Source organism: Aulonocara sp. 'chitande type north' Nkhata Bay, linkage group LG10 (assembly GCF_057382095.1).
Source record: "Aulonocara sp. 'chitande type north' Nkhata Bay isolate Kocher_YH1m ecotype deep benthic linkage group LG10, A_spYH_male_GT1.1, whole genome shotgun sequence".
Taxonomy (NCBI): Eukaryota; Metazoa; Chordata; class Actinopteri; order Cichliformes; family Cichlidae; genus Aulonocara; species Aulonocara sp. 'chitande type north' Nkhata Bay.
Window position 1 is genome coordinate 26,004,098 of NC_141353.1, and position 15,575 is coordinate 26,019,672.

At 41.5% G+C, this 15,575-nt stretch overlaps 1 protein-coding gene across 2 annotated transcripts in view; it reads left to right on the plus strand.

The window, feature by feature from the left end:
• Positions 1 to 15,575, plus strand: part of jade2 (jade family PHD finger 2) — a 235,657-nt gene that overhangs the window by 14,286 nt on the left and 205,796 nt on the right. The gene's annotated exons all lie outside the window — the stretch shown is intronic.

A 15,575-nucleotide genomic window follows, 5' to 3' on the forward strand; every position in this document is an offset into this window, starting at 1 on the left:
CACACACACACACCGCCATGAAGGAAAGGAAAGAGTCAGTATTGATGAGGTGATCAGTAAACTGGGTTTGAACAGAGGATTGAAAGTGAGAAAGCGTCAGGCAAAGAATGACTGAGCGAGAGGTGGAATTTACCAAAAAAATAAATAAAATTCAAGGACTTGAGGATACAGAGAGCAGCAGGAGATTGGATACTGTGATGGAAAGAAATGATAAGGTTAGAGGTGGAAAAGTGAGTGATGGAAAGGAAGCGAGTAAAAGAAAAAAGAAGGAAGAGAAGAAAGTCGTAAGTGGGCGGGGGGGCGCAGCTCGGCGTCCTCCAGGTTTGGATGTTGCCAAAGGCTTTTAAGATTTTTTATTTTTATTTTTTAGGCTCTTTGTTCCCCGGGCAGGCAGGTCTTTACTCTGTTCAATCAAGCTACACACAACATTAGGATCATAGCGAAAGAGACACACAAATAAACACACACATTAAATGCACAAATACACAAATCTTCTCCCGCACGCACACGGAGCACTGCCTCAGAGAGATGGCTTGTTATGAAGCAATTTATATGCAAGGATTCTTTATCAAACCGACTGACCTCTGGCAAGTCGAGGAGTGCTGAGCACTGGCCAACTGTTTGTGTTTGTGTGTCTGTGTGTTCGTGTGCGCTGAATGACAGGAAGCTTTACTTCCCGGGTTTTGTTGTTGTTGGTGCTTGCGTCATTTCGGCGCGTGTACGTGCGTGCAGCTGCAGAGCACCTTTGCTCATTTGCACTGTTTAACTATTCATTTTTATATGCTTGTTTCTCTTTATGAATAATAAACCAGCATGTATCCCAGCCTCTCTTAGGTCGTGCATACGTGCCCAGATGTTCCAGCAGTCACTTAATGTGTTTTTATTGTTGATGGATCTGTTTTCTTCTGACAGCCAGACTGCATGCTCATCTCAAGAGAGGGCTGCACGTGTGTGTGTGTGTGTGTGTGTGCGCTCACTGGGCTTCTACAGCTACAGTCTCTTAATAATAGATCGCCATCATGGTAACCGTTGTTGTGCTGACCTTAAGTGCTGCACAGTGCTAAAACAGACACCGGCCACAGACTAGTGTTTTCCTGCTGAAGTAAGTGCACCGTCATCCACAGTCTGTCTCTCTCTGACTGGGGACAGACAGACAGCCAAGCAGAGGAGCGACATACTTGCAGACAGTTAAACAGATGGCAGGCAAATGGGTAGACGGGCAGAGAAGCAAAGAGTCAAGCAGTCAGACAGACAGAAAGACAGATGGCAAGCTTATAGGCAGACAGACGGATGGACAGGATGACAAATGGGATGCAGCCAATCATAGATCTGGAAGCTGGGGGACGGAGAAGAAAGACTCTTTTTTTTTTTTTAAGTCAGACTAGGCCAAATAAAAACTCGAATAATCTTTTACGATGCAAATGTGCGTTGAGCTGCACACGATCACACGTGGGTTAACTAGCTGTGATTAATCTCAGACCCTCAATCAATCGCTCAGTTGAGAGGAAGTGAAATGCTGTGGACTTAGAGTATTGATAAGGTATTTAAAGCAAAGCGAGCACATTTCCTTATTTCAACGCTCCTTAATGTATTTTCTGCTTTTCCCTGGTTTATTTCCTTGTTTTTAGAATTGTATTTTTTTAGTTTTAGTTTTATAGATGAAAGAATTCATTCAGTTATCAGAAAGAAATCACCCGTCAGCTGCTCTACAGGAAAAATCTTTGTTGTTATAGCATCCCTTGTTATTTTAAATGATGTGAAAGTTTTAGTCTTGCTTTTGTTTAGAGGAAACTTACTTCCAAAGGAAGTGACAAAACTGACGGAAAATTTGAAGCGTGGAAAGGTGGCACAGTCCCACTCACGGTGTGATTGACAGATCGGATTTGACTATCTGAGTGCAATACCTTTACTCTTGCCCGAGGTGGGCCGTATGCTGCTGTCAAGATGTTCTAAAGCAAACAGTGCTTTTTTTATGACACCTTATTTCCCGTTTTCAGCTGTAGTAGCATCTGCTCACTTAATAACGGTGCTGATGAAGTTTTACTGGCTGCAGCGACACACAGTGATCCCTATAAAATGATCACAAGAGTGGACTGTGAAACTCTGCAGGATGCCATGCATGCTGTCAGTATTAGCTTTACTTTTGGGAACTTCTTTAAGTGTTAACATGGTTTTAGAATTAAGGTACTAAATAAAACTTGCAGCTTTGGGGCTTTGAATTTTCTCCTAAACGTTCTTAGGGATAAAGAGTTTAAAGCCTGTGCTAGCATACACAGAATTAGGTCTGATTACTTTTAAATGTATCCTATTACTTTAGGATTTTATTCATGTGACTTTATGAGGTCTGCTGTGCTATTACTGGGTTCAACCCTCTTTTTTCTTGAGAACTGTGTTAATTGTTTGTGACTGGAAACATTTCTCAGAGATTTTGGTCCATATTAATATGACAGTAAACTTTTTTCATGCTTCTTCTATTGCCCAATTTTGGTGATCGTCTGAAAACTACAGCCTCAATTTCCTGTTCTTATCTGACACCAGTCCCATCTGGTGAGGTCTTCTGCTGCGTTCAGAGATGGTCTTCTGCATAACTTGGTTGTAACGAACAGTTATTTGAATTACTGTTGCCTGTATCAGCTCAAAGCAGTCTCGCCGCGCTCTTTCCGTGAGTTATGGTCAGAGGGCCCGGTGGCGCCAGTGTCCGGCAGCCTCGCCTCTGCCAGTGCGCCCCAGGGTGGCTGTGGCTACAATGTAGCTCGCCATCACCAGTGTGTGAATGTGTGTGGATGGGTGGATGACTGGATGTGTAAAGCGCTTTGGGGTCCTTAGGGACTAGTAAAGCGCTGTACAAATACAGACCATTTATCAGCTTTGGAGATCATAAGAGTTTCATGACTTCAAAAATCGGTGTTTCTTATAGTATTATTTGGAATGACGACTGTATTCACTGCCCAAACGTTGTAGCATATGTTTTAGGAAGGCATCAGACCTCCTTGCCTTAACGGGTTACCAATTTACATCATATATTTATCTGTGCCTTATTTTGTCTGGTGACTAAACCCTGGTCTTTTAATTCAAGAAATTTTAATTTGGTGTGTGAAAATTCCCAAGCTTTGTTTACTTTAGTTTTGCCATTTTAGATTCTCAGCGGCTTCTTGTGAGAAACGTCACAAACAAATTTAAACAAGTGAAGCGAACTCCCAAAAACACCTAAGGGACATTCGCTTTTTATGACTAACTGTGGTAATTTCACCAAGGAGTACTTTCTCCTTCATTTTGATGTGAGCTGACAGGCTGCACCTCCTTTGCTTGCTGCTTTCACAGTGCAGTTAGATTGGTGAGTGCATGCACTGGAGCATTTTTAATAAATGTGATTTAATTGTACAGACTCGATGGTACACCTTTCAAAGTGAATAAAGTTTCTGAAATCTTGCTTCTAACATGCACGAATGTGAATTCATCCTTCGTCTTTGAGGAGCATGCGTACTTGGTGTCTGTGCTGTAGCTCACTCTACTCTATATGAACTGCTAAAACCAGCTGAGTCATGAATTTCTTTCCCACCTGCTGTTCGCTGCCCGCGTACGGCCTTTTTCTCAAGCCTTATATGTTGCACATTTCAGAGGACAGTCCCCTTTAAACATTCAGTCAGACACAGTGCTCTCAGCAGTGTCATAGTCAGCCAATTAATTAGCTCCCCAGGCAACTTGGCTTTTCCCAGCATGCATTAGTCAACCTTCTCACTGTAAATGGTTTGGGCTGACAGAAAAACCATGAACAGAAAATGTGGCTTATACCAGCTAATACCTAAGGTGTCTTTCTAAGCCCGGTAAAACTCACCGACACGTGCGCGTGCACACATACGCGCAACATACGTGTGTGTGCATATACATATTTGTATCCAGAGCATTACGCAGCAAAGCTCCACCTAGTTTTAATCTCAGCAGAAGTGTAATCAGCCAGAGTAACTGGGGAAAAAATAAGTCACACCAGTGGATTCTGCTAGAGTAATATGGACTAGATTGCACATGACAGCTAATCTGAATTAATCTGAGCTGAAGGAGACCGGACTGGTTTTTGAAGGCAGACTTTAAAGGCTGATAGTAACATCTTAACGTTAAGCAAAGGGATGATTACCACTGGATCAATCACACCATTCCTGCATATTAATTGGGACACGCGGTTTGATGTGGAAAAATTTTGGATGTTTTTTGTAGTTTTCCTGCGTATGGAACAATCAAGATGCAATTAAGGTGCAGACGCTCAGCCTTAATTCATTGAAGCTAAGTTAATTAACCACTGAGGAATAACATCCATTTTTATACACACTACCCTATTTTCAGGGGCTTAAATATAATTGGAAAAATTTAACTGATTATTTTTAACACTTTGTTAAGACTGCCTGATGTCTGGAAACCACAGACATCACAATTTGTAATGCATTGCTAGGCCTTTATTGTAGCTGTCTTCATTTGTAGTTTGCTTTTCTGCCTTCAGTTTTGTTCTCTGGTTGTAAAATACATAGTTAATAAGGTTGAGATCATGTGATCAGCTCAGCCACTGAAGAAGATTCTGCTTCCTTACCTTTAAAAACTTCTGGGTTTACATTAACAGTATGTTTTGGGTAATTTTCCATCACTACTGTCACATGCCTGAAAGAATAGCTCTATATACCGCAGAGAGCTTCTGTCTGCTTCTGCTTTCTGTCACGCCATCAATAATTATAGTAACCCAATGTGACTGGAAGCCACACATCCATGCATCCCCGTGACACCGGTATGTTTTGCAGGTACTGCGTTATGCATAGGCTTGTAGCCCATTCCAAGTTCCCACCATTCGGGTACAGGTTGATCTTAGTTTCTTCTGTCCACTCTGGTGATCATCAGTATGAGCCTTGTGTGCCTTATGATGGGCTTGGAGAATAATATACCTCCTTCCTGGAGCAAAACTGCTCATTTACGTCTGTAGTCCCGGGCAGATCACATAAAAATGTAAATCATTGAAAGGATCCTGCGCTCATCTACCTTTGTGGGAGTCTGTGGACATCTATGGTTGGTCATGATGTCGAGCTCAGCGGCCACTGATTTGGTCATTCCTAATAATCCTGCATTTTGTCTGAGTTATTATTATTATTATTGTTGTTAATTAAGTTAATTATTTGCCTGTTTCACATGCATTTGGTCCTCCTGTGACTGGATGTTGTGGTTCCCAGAAACAGCTTCCAATAGCAAATACCACATTTGGAATTAACTCCAGACTTTTAACAAGCTTTATTTATGGGAAAAAAATGAAGAAAAAAAAATCACATCTGGCTCATGAAACAGGGAATTGTCCAATTTCATTCAAGCCTTAAGTCCTCACTGTGTAATACAATAATTTTGGGCAACCCTTTGAATTACAGCCGAGAGTCTGCACCTCAGTTGCGCTCTGATTGTTTCCTCTGATATCTGTTGTGGTGTAAAGAGGCAAAATGGTGAAAATTAGAGAAAAAGAGAAACCATAACTCTTTTGGCTCTTTTTTTGTTACATACTTGGGCCACAGGGCAGCGGATAGCATGTCAACACCTACAGTGTGTATGAGTGAGTATTTGAATGTGGTCTCCGTCTCTTTGCCTGTACGCTTAGTTTTTTTTTTGGTTACTGAATTTAACTAATTCTGAATTAGATGAAATGGAGACCAGGTTGTGATGCATTTTTTTTTAAATGAACCAGATCAATAGGAAATGTGGTTTTGTTTAATGTACTTTAAAGTTCTTTTATGGTTTAAGTGTTTGTTCATACTTCTAATTTGTTGTCATTACACTCAGATTTCTGTTGTGCGAGGCTAACAGACTGCTGTTTGCCTCTGCAGCTCCTCTGTCTTCCTCTGAATTTTTTTTTAATAGTCTCCCGGTCGGTTTAACCTCCGAGGTCTGTGAACTCTCTGCTGTATTGATCTGGAATTCCCGATACCTCAGTCCTTCTCTCTGCTCTTTCCTAAACTTAATTCCTTCCTTTTCTTTAGACCTGTTTAGCCACACCAAATCACATCAGTTCGTGACATAGTTAAATATTTCATTCTGTTTGATGGTCTTCTCCTCTTTGTACAACAGGGTTTCATTGATTCTGACAGCTGGCTGCCTCCAGCTATTGTCCTGCTTCAACTCTGACGGAGTGCAGAGCTATTATAGTACGGGAACATAATGCAACACAAACCAACAGCATTGTGATGGAGTGAAACACATGAATGCAACAATGTGCTCTGATAGAGCACTATTTAAGTCATCTATAATTTTTGGGCTACAGAGTAATAGAAAGTACTTCCCAGTATTTTTCCCAGTGCTTCAGATTGTTTGGATTTTGGATTTTTGACTGTTGCTTTTTAATAAAGAATCTTAAATCCAAACATATCATAAAAGACTGTCTCACATTTATTTCTTAAAAATATAATATGTTTTTTAACAGATATGGAAAGTTGTTGGGTAATTGACTACTTGGCTCTATATTATCATGTATTACATTATATCTAAAATGATGCATTGATGCAGTATAATTCGGTACAATACATCCAAATGTGCTGCAGCTGTCGACTGATACGCATAGCACTGCATCATAAAACATGGGGCTGTTTGATGCACTCAAATAAAACAGTCTCATAGGACTGATAATAAATGACATCAGGCAACAAAGTCCTGTAATCTGCTTTTTGAAGGTTCCTGCAACATAATGCCTCGGCCTTTGCCGTTGTAAATATGATATGAGGATGTTTCTCTTTGCTGGGATTTCCCTCAGTGGCTGGCAGCCAAATATCACACTGTTCACTTAAAGCCAGCTGGCTTCTTTTTACGTTTCTTTTTAATTCCAATAGTTTTAATTAACAAGTTGATATTCACGTATGTTTTACGGCTACAGTAAGATGGCTCGATATTATGGCAGTTAGTTTGATCAGATTAGACATCATTACCTACGAAATAATCTAAAAATAATCTGCTCGCAACTTAATGTTCATCCTGCTCCTTATCTGGGATCACCCTCTAGAGGAAGCCCATTTCAGTAGCTTGTATCTGTGATCTTATTCTGTCACGAGTCACAGATCCCGACCATAGGTGAGGGAGGGATTGTGAATCGAGTGGCAAGTCAATAGCTTTGCTTTCACACTTGGCTCTCTCTTCACCAAAGTAGATTTGTATGTCATCCCCATCCCTGCCAATGCTGTGCCAATCTGCAGGCCACTCTCCTGCTCCTCTGCTCTCTTATTCCTGAACCTAACCCTGAGATAATGTTCTCCAATTGGGGCAGCAGCTCATCCAGGAGTGGGCAATCCAACCTTTTCCAGCTGGGAACCATAATCTCAGACTTGGAGGCGCTAATTCTCAATCCTGCTTGGCTGTAGATCGTCCCAGTGTGATCAGGAGGTCAGTGTCTGATGAAACCAAAAGAACCACATCATCTGCAAAAAACAGAGGGTTGGTCTTGAAATTCTGTCCATTAATAGTTTGGTAAGTCCAGGTGGAGTCCTTCCACTGGGAACAGGCCCGACTGATATCAGATGTTTTACACTGATATATTGGCAAATAGCTAATGTTGAGCTCTACTTTCAGTGTGTTTGTACAGGGTCCTCATGTGTCAGGCAAAATAGATACAGATGAATACATTACGTTTATGTACGGTGAAAAAAATACATCTTAATTCGGAGAAAAGACTTGTGAGTATAAAAGTTTCAACCATTAGTTATAGGTGACCATGATGCGTAAGCATTAAATGTAGGATGCTTGTTTTTTCTGCTCCTAGAAATGTGAAAGTCACAGTGTCCTTTACAATCAAGTACTTCATTCAGAGGAGCTCACCAAAAAATAATATAAAAGATTTCATAAACTGCTTTCGTGGTTAGCTGCCGTTTTAGTCAGCACTATGGGTAAGCAGCAAAAGGAAAGTCAAAAGTCAAATTAAAAATAGATTCAATTATATAAAAAAGTGATTTAAACCATTCTGGCTCCAGAGATAAAAGCATGCCGTACCATCTGTTGTAGCCTTTTGGCAAGAAGGCAGACCATCACATACTCCCTCTTGTTTCTCTCCTTTTGTCTCTTTCTTTTTGGTTTTCGATTCAGGACGTAACCCAGTGCAGACCTGGTGTTTGCTTCGCTGCACTGATAGATATAAAGTTGTACATTTGCGAGTCGTTTCCCTCTCCTTTTCTCCCTCACCCACCCCGTCTCTCTGTAGAACACAAAATATCTCAATCTGCAGGCTAAGCTGGGATTCACCGAACTGATTGAAGACACGGTTGTGCATACTGCATGAGAGGAAGGAGGACGGAGAGACATACAGTAGAAAATAGGAAGTAAGGTCGGGCGACTGAGTGAAAGGAAAGGAAGGGTATCAGGTGCAGATATAGAAAAAGTGAGCCAGAGCTGGAGAGAAAAATTGAGAAAATGAACTTAGTGGCTGTTCTTGGCAGTTGTTGAGCCGTTGGTCTGCTTTCTGCCTTAGGTGATTCTGCTCCCCCCAAAAAAACAGGAGGGGAGGGGGATTTTTAAGGCGATACAGTGACATTTCCAATTACTGTCAAGTCTTTCACTTAAACGGGCCAGCAATTCCCCCTTTACGCATGCATTGAGAAATGCTGGGTTACCACAGGACAGGAGGTTAAAGAGACTGTCCGCTAAGCTTACAATCACAGCTTCAGCCCTCATGATAGCTTTATGTCTGGTTAACTAAAGATACCAGCAGCATCTTAAATAACAGGTGAGATTTTAATGGGCAAAATAGAACAATTAATCCTTTATTTTTTGTATTTTGAAAATGGTTGGTAGGTTAAATAACTTGAGCGGCCAAAATTTGCCAGATTGGCTGACAACGCTTTGTCGTTCTGGTCAGTTCAGTGAAAAAAATTGAAAAAGAAAGGGAAATGGTGCAGCCTTAAGAGGAAAACTCTTTATAATTCAGTCCAAAACATATGAGCGCCTGGCTACTGCTTAAATGTACTGCTTGCCTACCAGTTGCAGGACTAAAAAAACACCACAATTGGAACCAAAAGTGGGCTGTGATTAAGTAAAATGAACCCAGCTCTCCAACTGCTACTCTAACATTATACAGAAATCGCTTTGGACTGTCTTCACACAACGGGGAATAAGTTTCGGGATTTTGTACTTCACTAAGTAACAGCTTGTTAGCATTAACAGCAAACCAAATGAAATCCAAGTGTCAGAAGCTAGCTCACAGTGCCAGGGTGCAAACATTCCCTTCCTCTGTAAAGACAAGAGTCTGGTTGAATGGCTCTGTAATCAACCATCTGTTAAATGCAAAACCTCCTGTGCAATAATTGTCGCATTATTTACGCCTATGCTGTTTTGCAACCAGCAGCCGCTAGCTCGAGGCCTTGGTCAACACAAAAGACAAGCTGAAAGAGTCGCTTTAGGTAATAGTTTTTTTCCCTACATCTTTATTTATTTTAAAACTAAACAAGCCGTTGACCTTTGCCATTCAAAATTTTAAAGTAAACTATATTAACGACTCTACAGCGTTCCGACTGTGTTGCATGCAGGTTTTTTTTCCTGGAAATATCTTTTTAACCTGTTATAGAAATATTAGAAGGTTTGCCATGACAAGATTTTGAGTTGTGACGGTACCAAAAGCACACTTTCTATGCATTACATCAAACACGGGTCGCGACTGTGAGCCAGGATAAGCAATCCCAGAATCCCTAATTTTAATATTTCCGGCTTTCTCTACAACCCCAATTCCAAAAAAAGGATACCGGTTAAATATGAATAAAAACAGAATGTAGTTATTTGCAAATCTCATAAACCCTTATTTTATTTACAGCGGAACAGAAGAAAAATGGCATGGCAACACATCTGAAAAAAGTTGGGACAAAGCCATGTTTACCACTGTGTAACATCGCCTGTTCTTTTAACAACAGCCTGTAGATGTGTGGGAGCTGAGGAGAGCAGCTGCTGGACTTTAAAGAGGAATGTCGTCCCATTCTAGTCTGATAGAGGATTCTAGCTGCTCAACAGTCCTCTGTCTTCTTTGTCTTTTTTTCTTTTCATATTATGATGTGTCAAATATTTTCAATTGGTGAGTCCAAGTCCAGCATTTGGACTCTTCTACTGTGAAGCCATGCTGTTCTAATAGATGTGTCATGCGGTGTGGTAGGACTCAGGCGCAGAGCAGAGTTCAGGGGAAAACAACGTTTATTTACACAGTCACCAGGTGCAGATATATACAGTGAGGGGAGCGGGGGTCCTGGGTCCGAAAGGGAAGTCCGGGATAGGAGTCACATACATGCTAGCTCTTCTTCTTTACAACGGTTCAAACAACAGGTTGGTCATGGGTCTGGGGAAACTGTGCACAGGAGAAAAGAGGGTTACACAGAGATCACAGCAGGTCCACAACGCTTAAGGATACCAGGCAAAGGTTTACTGACGTGTCCAGCACAATCATCCAGCGGTGAGGCTGTCTGCGTCCCGGCCTCAAGAGTCCAACCCATAATTAGAGCCTGACGAGATGCAGGTGTGTGTGCCAAAGGCGGGAGCTTTCAGTGAGCTCCGCCCTGGCGGGGAGGAGAGAGGAGAATGTACACAAAACACATGTGGCCTTGTGGAGCCGGCCGGGCAGACACGGGGACCATGACAAGATGAAGGATGCTGTTGATCGTATTGCTGAAATATGCAAAAAAGACATTATGGGAGCATATGTTGCTCTAACACCTGTATATATGTTTTAGTATTGATGGTGCATTTCCAAATGTGCCAGTTCAGTAGGCACTGTTGCACACCGATACCATCAGAGGTTAAAGTTTTTGAGCTGAGTGCTAACAAAAGCCTGATAGTCCCGCTCCTCTTTAGCTGGGAAGATGCTGTGTCTGTGTTTTACAGAAAGAACTTCACTGTTCGTCTTCTTTAAACAACATTTTTCCACTTTTCCACAGTCCATTTTAAATGAGCCCGAGAGAAGACGGCGGTGTTTCCAGACCGTGTTCACATGTTGGCTCTTCTTTGCATGATAGCGAAGTGAACTGTTTTTAGTGATTTCTGGCAGTTTTTCTGAGCTCATGTTGTGATTTCCACGACAGAATCACGTCTGTTTTTGATGCAGTGCCACCCGAGGACACAGACATTATTATTATCAGCCTTTTCTCCATATTTCCTGAATCTGTGCACGGCAGATGATGAGATATTCAAAGTCAGTTCTACTTCAGGGAACATTATTCGGAAATTGTTCCAGAACTGCAGGTTTTTTCTTTCTTTCTTTTTTTTTTCAGAGTGAGGGACTGCTGCTCATCTTTACTTCAGAGAAGCTCTCCCTCTCTAAGATGCTCTTTTTATACCCAATCATGCTGTAAATTAATCCAGTTAGTTTCTTTTCAGTGCACTGGTAGAGCTGTAGTATGAGATGTCCTTGTAGACATTTTAAAATGCCAGGACATTTTGCATACCTTGATTGATGCTCTTTAAACTCTCGTGGGATCCAGTGAATAATCCTTTTGTGTCTCTCGACTGCAAAAGGTTTCCTGACGTACGCTCTGCACCTTCTTCTTGGTGTGTTTTCATTCAGTTTGGGTTTACCACCTCGTTCTTGTCATCACCAGCTCCTGCTGTTGATCTTTGGTCAGGCTGTTGAGCGACATCACTGTGTGTGTTATTAGGCAGCTGGAAAAGGAGATGCTAATGCGCACACGCTGTGGTTTGCTCAACTCGCACAGAAAAATAAATAAATCGAATAAAAACCAGCGTTTTACAAGAGAGACACCTGGTTGTTTTTAGTGCTCAGTAAATTGACCGGCCGGCTCAAACCGCAAACCAGGTCGTCTGAAGCTCAAGCTCTGAATCTTTGTGCTTATTCGAGCCCGTGCCTCAAAATGTCTCTGTTGCAGTTGCTTTAAAACACTCCCAAAATGACTCATTTAGCAGGTTGGTGTAAAACATAGACCCTCAAACTTATTTTATGTCTTATTTTCTCAGCGTTGACATTTTCCTTTAAGCGGTCAGGAGAGAAATGACTGAGCTGCACATGGAAAGAAAGAAAAAAACCAAAACGCATTGGTAGCCCGAGCGTGGTTTAAGTGGGTCGTCTGCGAGTTTAATAGGCGAGGGGAAACCCTGAGATGGATCCAAGCGTGCAGACTCGAAGTCAGACAGTCGTAGCCGGAGGAAGTCGGTGATGTACTTAACAACTCCCCTCAAAGGCAGGAAGACGAGGTAAAGCTAGACAGATGGGAAGAGGTGGAAAGACGGCGAGAGAGAGAAAGGCAACAGAGGTTGAGGAAGTCAATAATGTACTTAACCTTACTCCACAGACTCCGTGTCCCTGTTATTGTAAGGCAAGTAAAGACGGGAAGGGGGGAGGAAGAGGGGAAGAGTGAAATGGCAGGACTCTGGAGTGGAAATGGTCACAGGCAGCAAAGAAGCGCGGCGTTTTTTTGTTTTTTTTGTTTTCGTCAGCATAAATGTCAGAGTACTTAAGTGTGTGCAGGACAGGCGGGGAGGCCAGGCTACAGGAAGAGCCCCATTTAAGAGGGAATAGCCCAGTTTTACTGGCACATAAATCTCTCCTCCCCACTCTGAAGGTTGTAAGACAGCTCCTCTTTTAGGCTTCCTCCTTCAGTTTGGAAATACGCTAAAACCCCTTTTTTCTGGACTTTATCTTTTCCTTTTTCTTTAGCTCAGTCTCTGTCTCCTTCAGACTCTCTTGACCTATACCCTCTTTTTTCCCCTTTGACCCTCAAGCTAACAGCAGGCAATAGATTAACAACATTTTATTGGGCTGTTTGTCCCCACCCCCTTTTTCTCTTCACTATTCTTTCTATTCGATTCTAGCCAGAGATGGATTTTAAATTAAACTCAGTTTGTGAAAGTAAGCTTTATTTTTAGTCTCTCATTATAGTATACCATCGTTAACATTTATGTGTCTGACTTTGCATTTATTTGTGTGCTGATCTGACAGCATTTTGACTTTCATGCCTGTGGGTTCCTTCTGATCTTTGCCCACATTTTACAATTAAGAAATGCTCAAATTCAGGGTGGCAAAAGATGCCGAAGCTTAAGTGATTTTTGACACGACACAGACTGTCAATCTCTTTGCTTGAGTGAAGAATGCAATTTCCTCTAGAGCGTTCACAAATATTATAAACACATAGTTTATTTCATTACGAAAAGAGGGTCTCCAGATATTTTTAAATGGAGTGTTTATTGAACCTTTTGACTAAAATAAAAAAAGTAATTTGTTGAATATGTTATTTTTTAATTTGTTTTCAATCTTTTTTTTGCATAAAATGTGCCATTTATTTAGCTCCTTTTACATCTCATGGTGTAGAAGTCGCAAAACCTCATGTATCAAATATACATTTGGCTTCAAAGGGATACGTTTATTTACAAAGTTGCTTAACGGCTTTTGGGGAAACTTTTGTTGGCTAATCAAAACCAATTTTTGGCTAAATATTTGAAATCGACAAAAAAGTTATTTAACAGTATTTTGAATTTGAATTGAAATAAATATTTCAATTTCAATATTAGAATCATTAATAAAGCCTGAGGGGGCTTTATTATGTATGTATATTACAGCAAGGCAGATGCTTGCTGTAATATACATAAGAAGCTAAATTACATAATTGGAAGGCTACTGTGGATATGGGTACCCGGTGGCTTTTAAATTTGCACTGCATGTATCTGTTCTAATTAAAAAATAAAACCAGCTTGAAATGGTTACATCTGAAATTAACGGTTGTTAGATAATAAAGTTGAGTATCTCCCTGATACACTAAATGCATCTGCTGTGTTATGTACAGTAAGCTGATCTCTTGGCAGGGGCCCATTCATGTTGAGCGATATCCTTTATGACTCAAGTGTTTTGCAGTCTTTTTGCGGAGGAGGCAAACTTTCTGTATTCTTGGTTCTCATAAGATGAAGGAGTCCTTTGGAGTTTTCTCGCTTATATCGAGTGTTTGCAGTCTTTTACGTCATATAAGCACATCGAAGGCGTTTCCGATCTTCAAAAAACAACACAAAGCGGAGAATTTCTATAGAAATATGCTTTTACTTCCAGTCTGTTTACGTTACCTTGCTCCCTTTAGTTTCTGTTTGTTGGTCTTTTAGACCTAAAGACCACCGCATGATTTTTTTGTTAACCTCCCGCCGCTACTTGTTGAGCGGTAGTGAAGCTGTGAAAATTAGAAACACTTTCATTGTACAAGTTGTTCCTTAGTATTGCAAACATGTTTCGAAAGCTTTACTTTGAAGGCAGATGTTTCTGTCGCACTTTTCACATTTTGATTACTGTTGATGACTGTTTGCAGGCAAATCACTGCCTCATATACAAACATCTGCAAAGCAGTAGCGAGGAGGTTTCGGTAGAGCACCGTATACCTCTTTGTCAACTCTTCTTCTTTTTCCTTCAACTTTATCTTCATCTTCTTCTGATTCCCCCCTGGCATCCTCTTCTGTCTCAACCACCCTCTGCACATCCTTCTTCACTATATCCGTGAACCTCTGCTGTGAACTTCCTTTTTTCCTCCCGCCTGACAACTCAAAATTTAATATCCTTTGTTGAATATATCCACTACACCTCCTCTGTGCACATCCAAGCCATCTCAGCCTTGCCTCACCAGCGTTGTCTCCAAATGGTTCAACCTGAGCTGTCCCTCTCACGTACTCTGATGCTCATCCTGGTCTTTTAAACTCGTAAGCATTTTGTAGACCTTCCCTTTAACTCTTGCTGTCAAACATCCCCCCCCCCCACTACACTCGTGTCCACCCTCACCAACCTGCCTGCGCTCTCTTCTTTACCTCTCTTGTTGCTTTGGATGGTTGACCCCAGGTAATCTTCATCATTACACCTCCCTCTATTTCGCACACATGTATTCTGTCTTGTTTCTACTGACTTTCACTCCTTTTTTTCTCCAGAGCGTGCCTCCACCTCTCTACATTCTCTTTTACCTGCTTCCTGCTCTCCCTGCAGGCCTTTCATTGTAACCCCACAATCAGTCTGTGAAGGTTCTCAGTCATCCAGGTCATCGTAGTCAAAGGAGCTTGGAAAGAAAAGCGTCTGGACTTCTTTAAGTTGCTTGAAGACGTTTCACCTCTCATCCGAGAAGCTTCTTCAGTTCTAAGGTCAAATGGTGGAGAGTCCCAGATATAAACCTAGTGGGAGTATCCCCCCACAGAGGGACAAAAGGACCCCCTGATGATCCTCTAATCGCCTGAGCCAAGGTGTGAAACTGGGCGTGGGTCCCAATCAGCCAGAGTTTCGGGTGTGTTCATTGTGAAACCTGGCCCCACCTTATCATGCGACTCTCCACCATTTGACCTTAGAACTGAAGAAGCTTCTCGGATGAGAGGTGAAACGTCTTCAAGCAACTTAAAGAAGTCCAGACGCTTTTCTTTCCAAGCTCCTTTAACCCCACAATCAGTAAAACTGAAAATGTGCAGGAATCGCCACTGAGTTGCTTTGCTCTTGTGCGCCTTTGCGTCTCTTAGTACAGAAGGCTCCCAGTGGATTTGAAGGAAATTGAAAAATGTTGCAGGACAAAGCGAAAGGTGGTCAAAAATCTCATAATCTTCTATGCCTTTACAGCTTGCTTCCCCACTTCTTTAAAAAA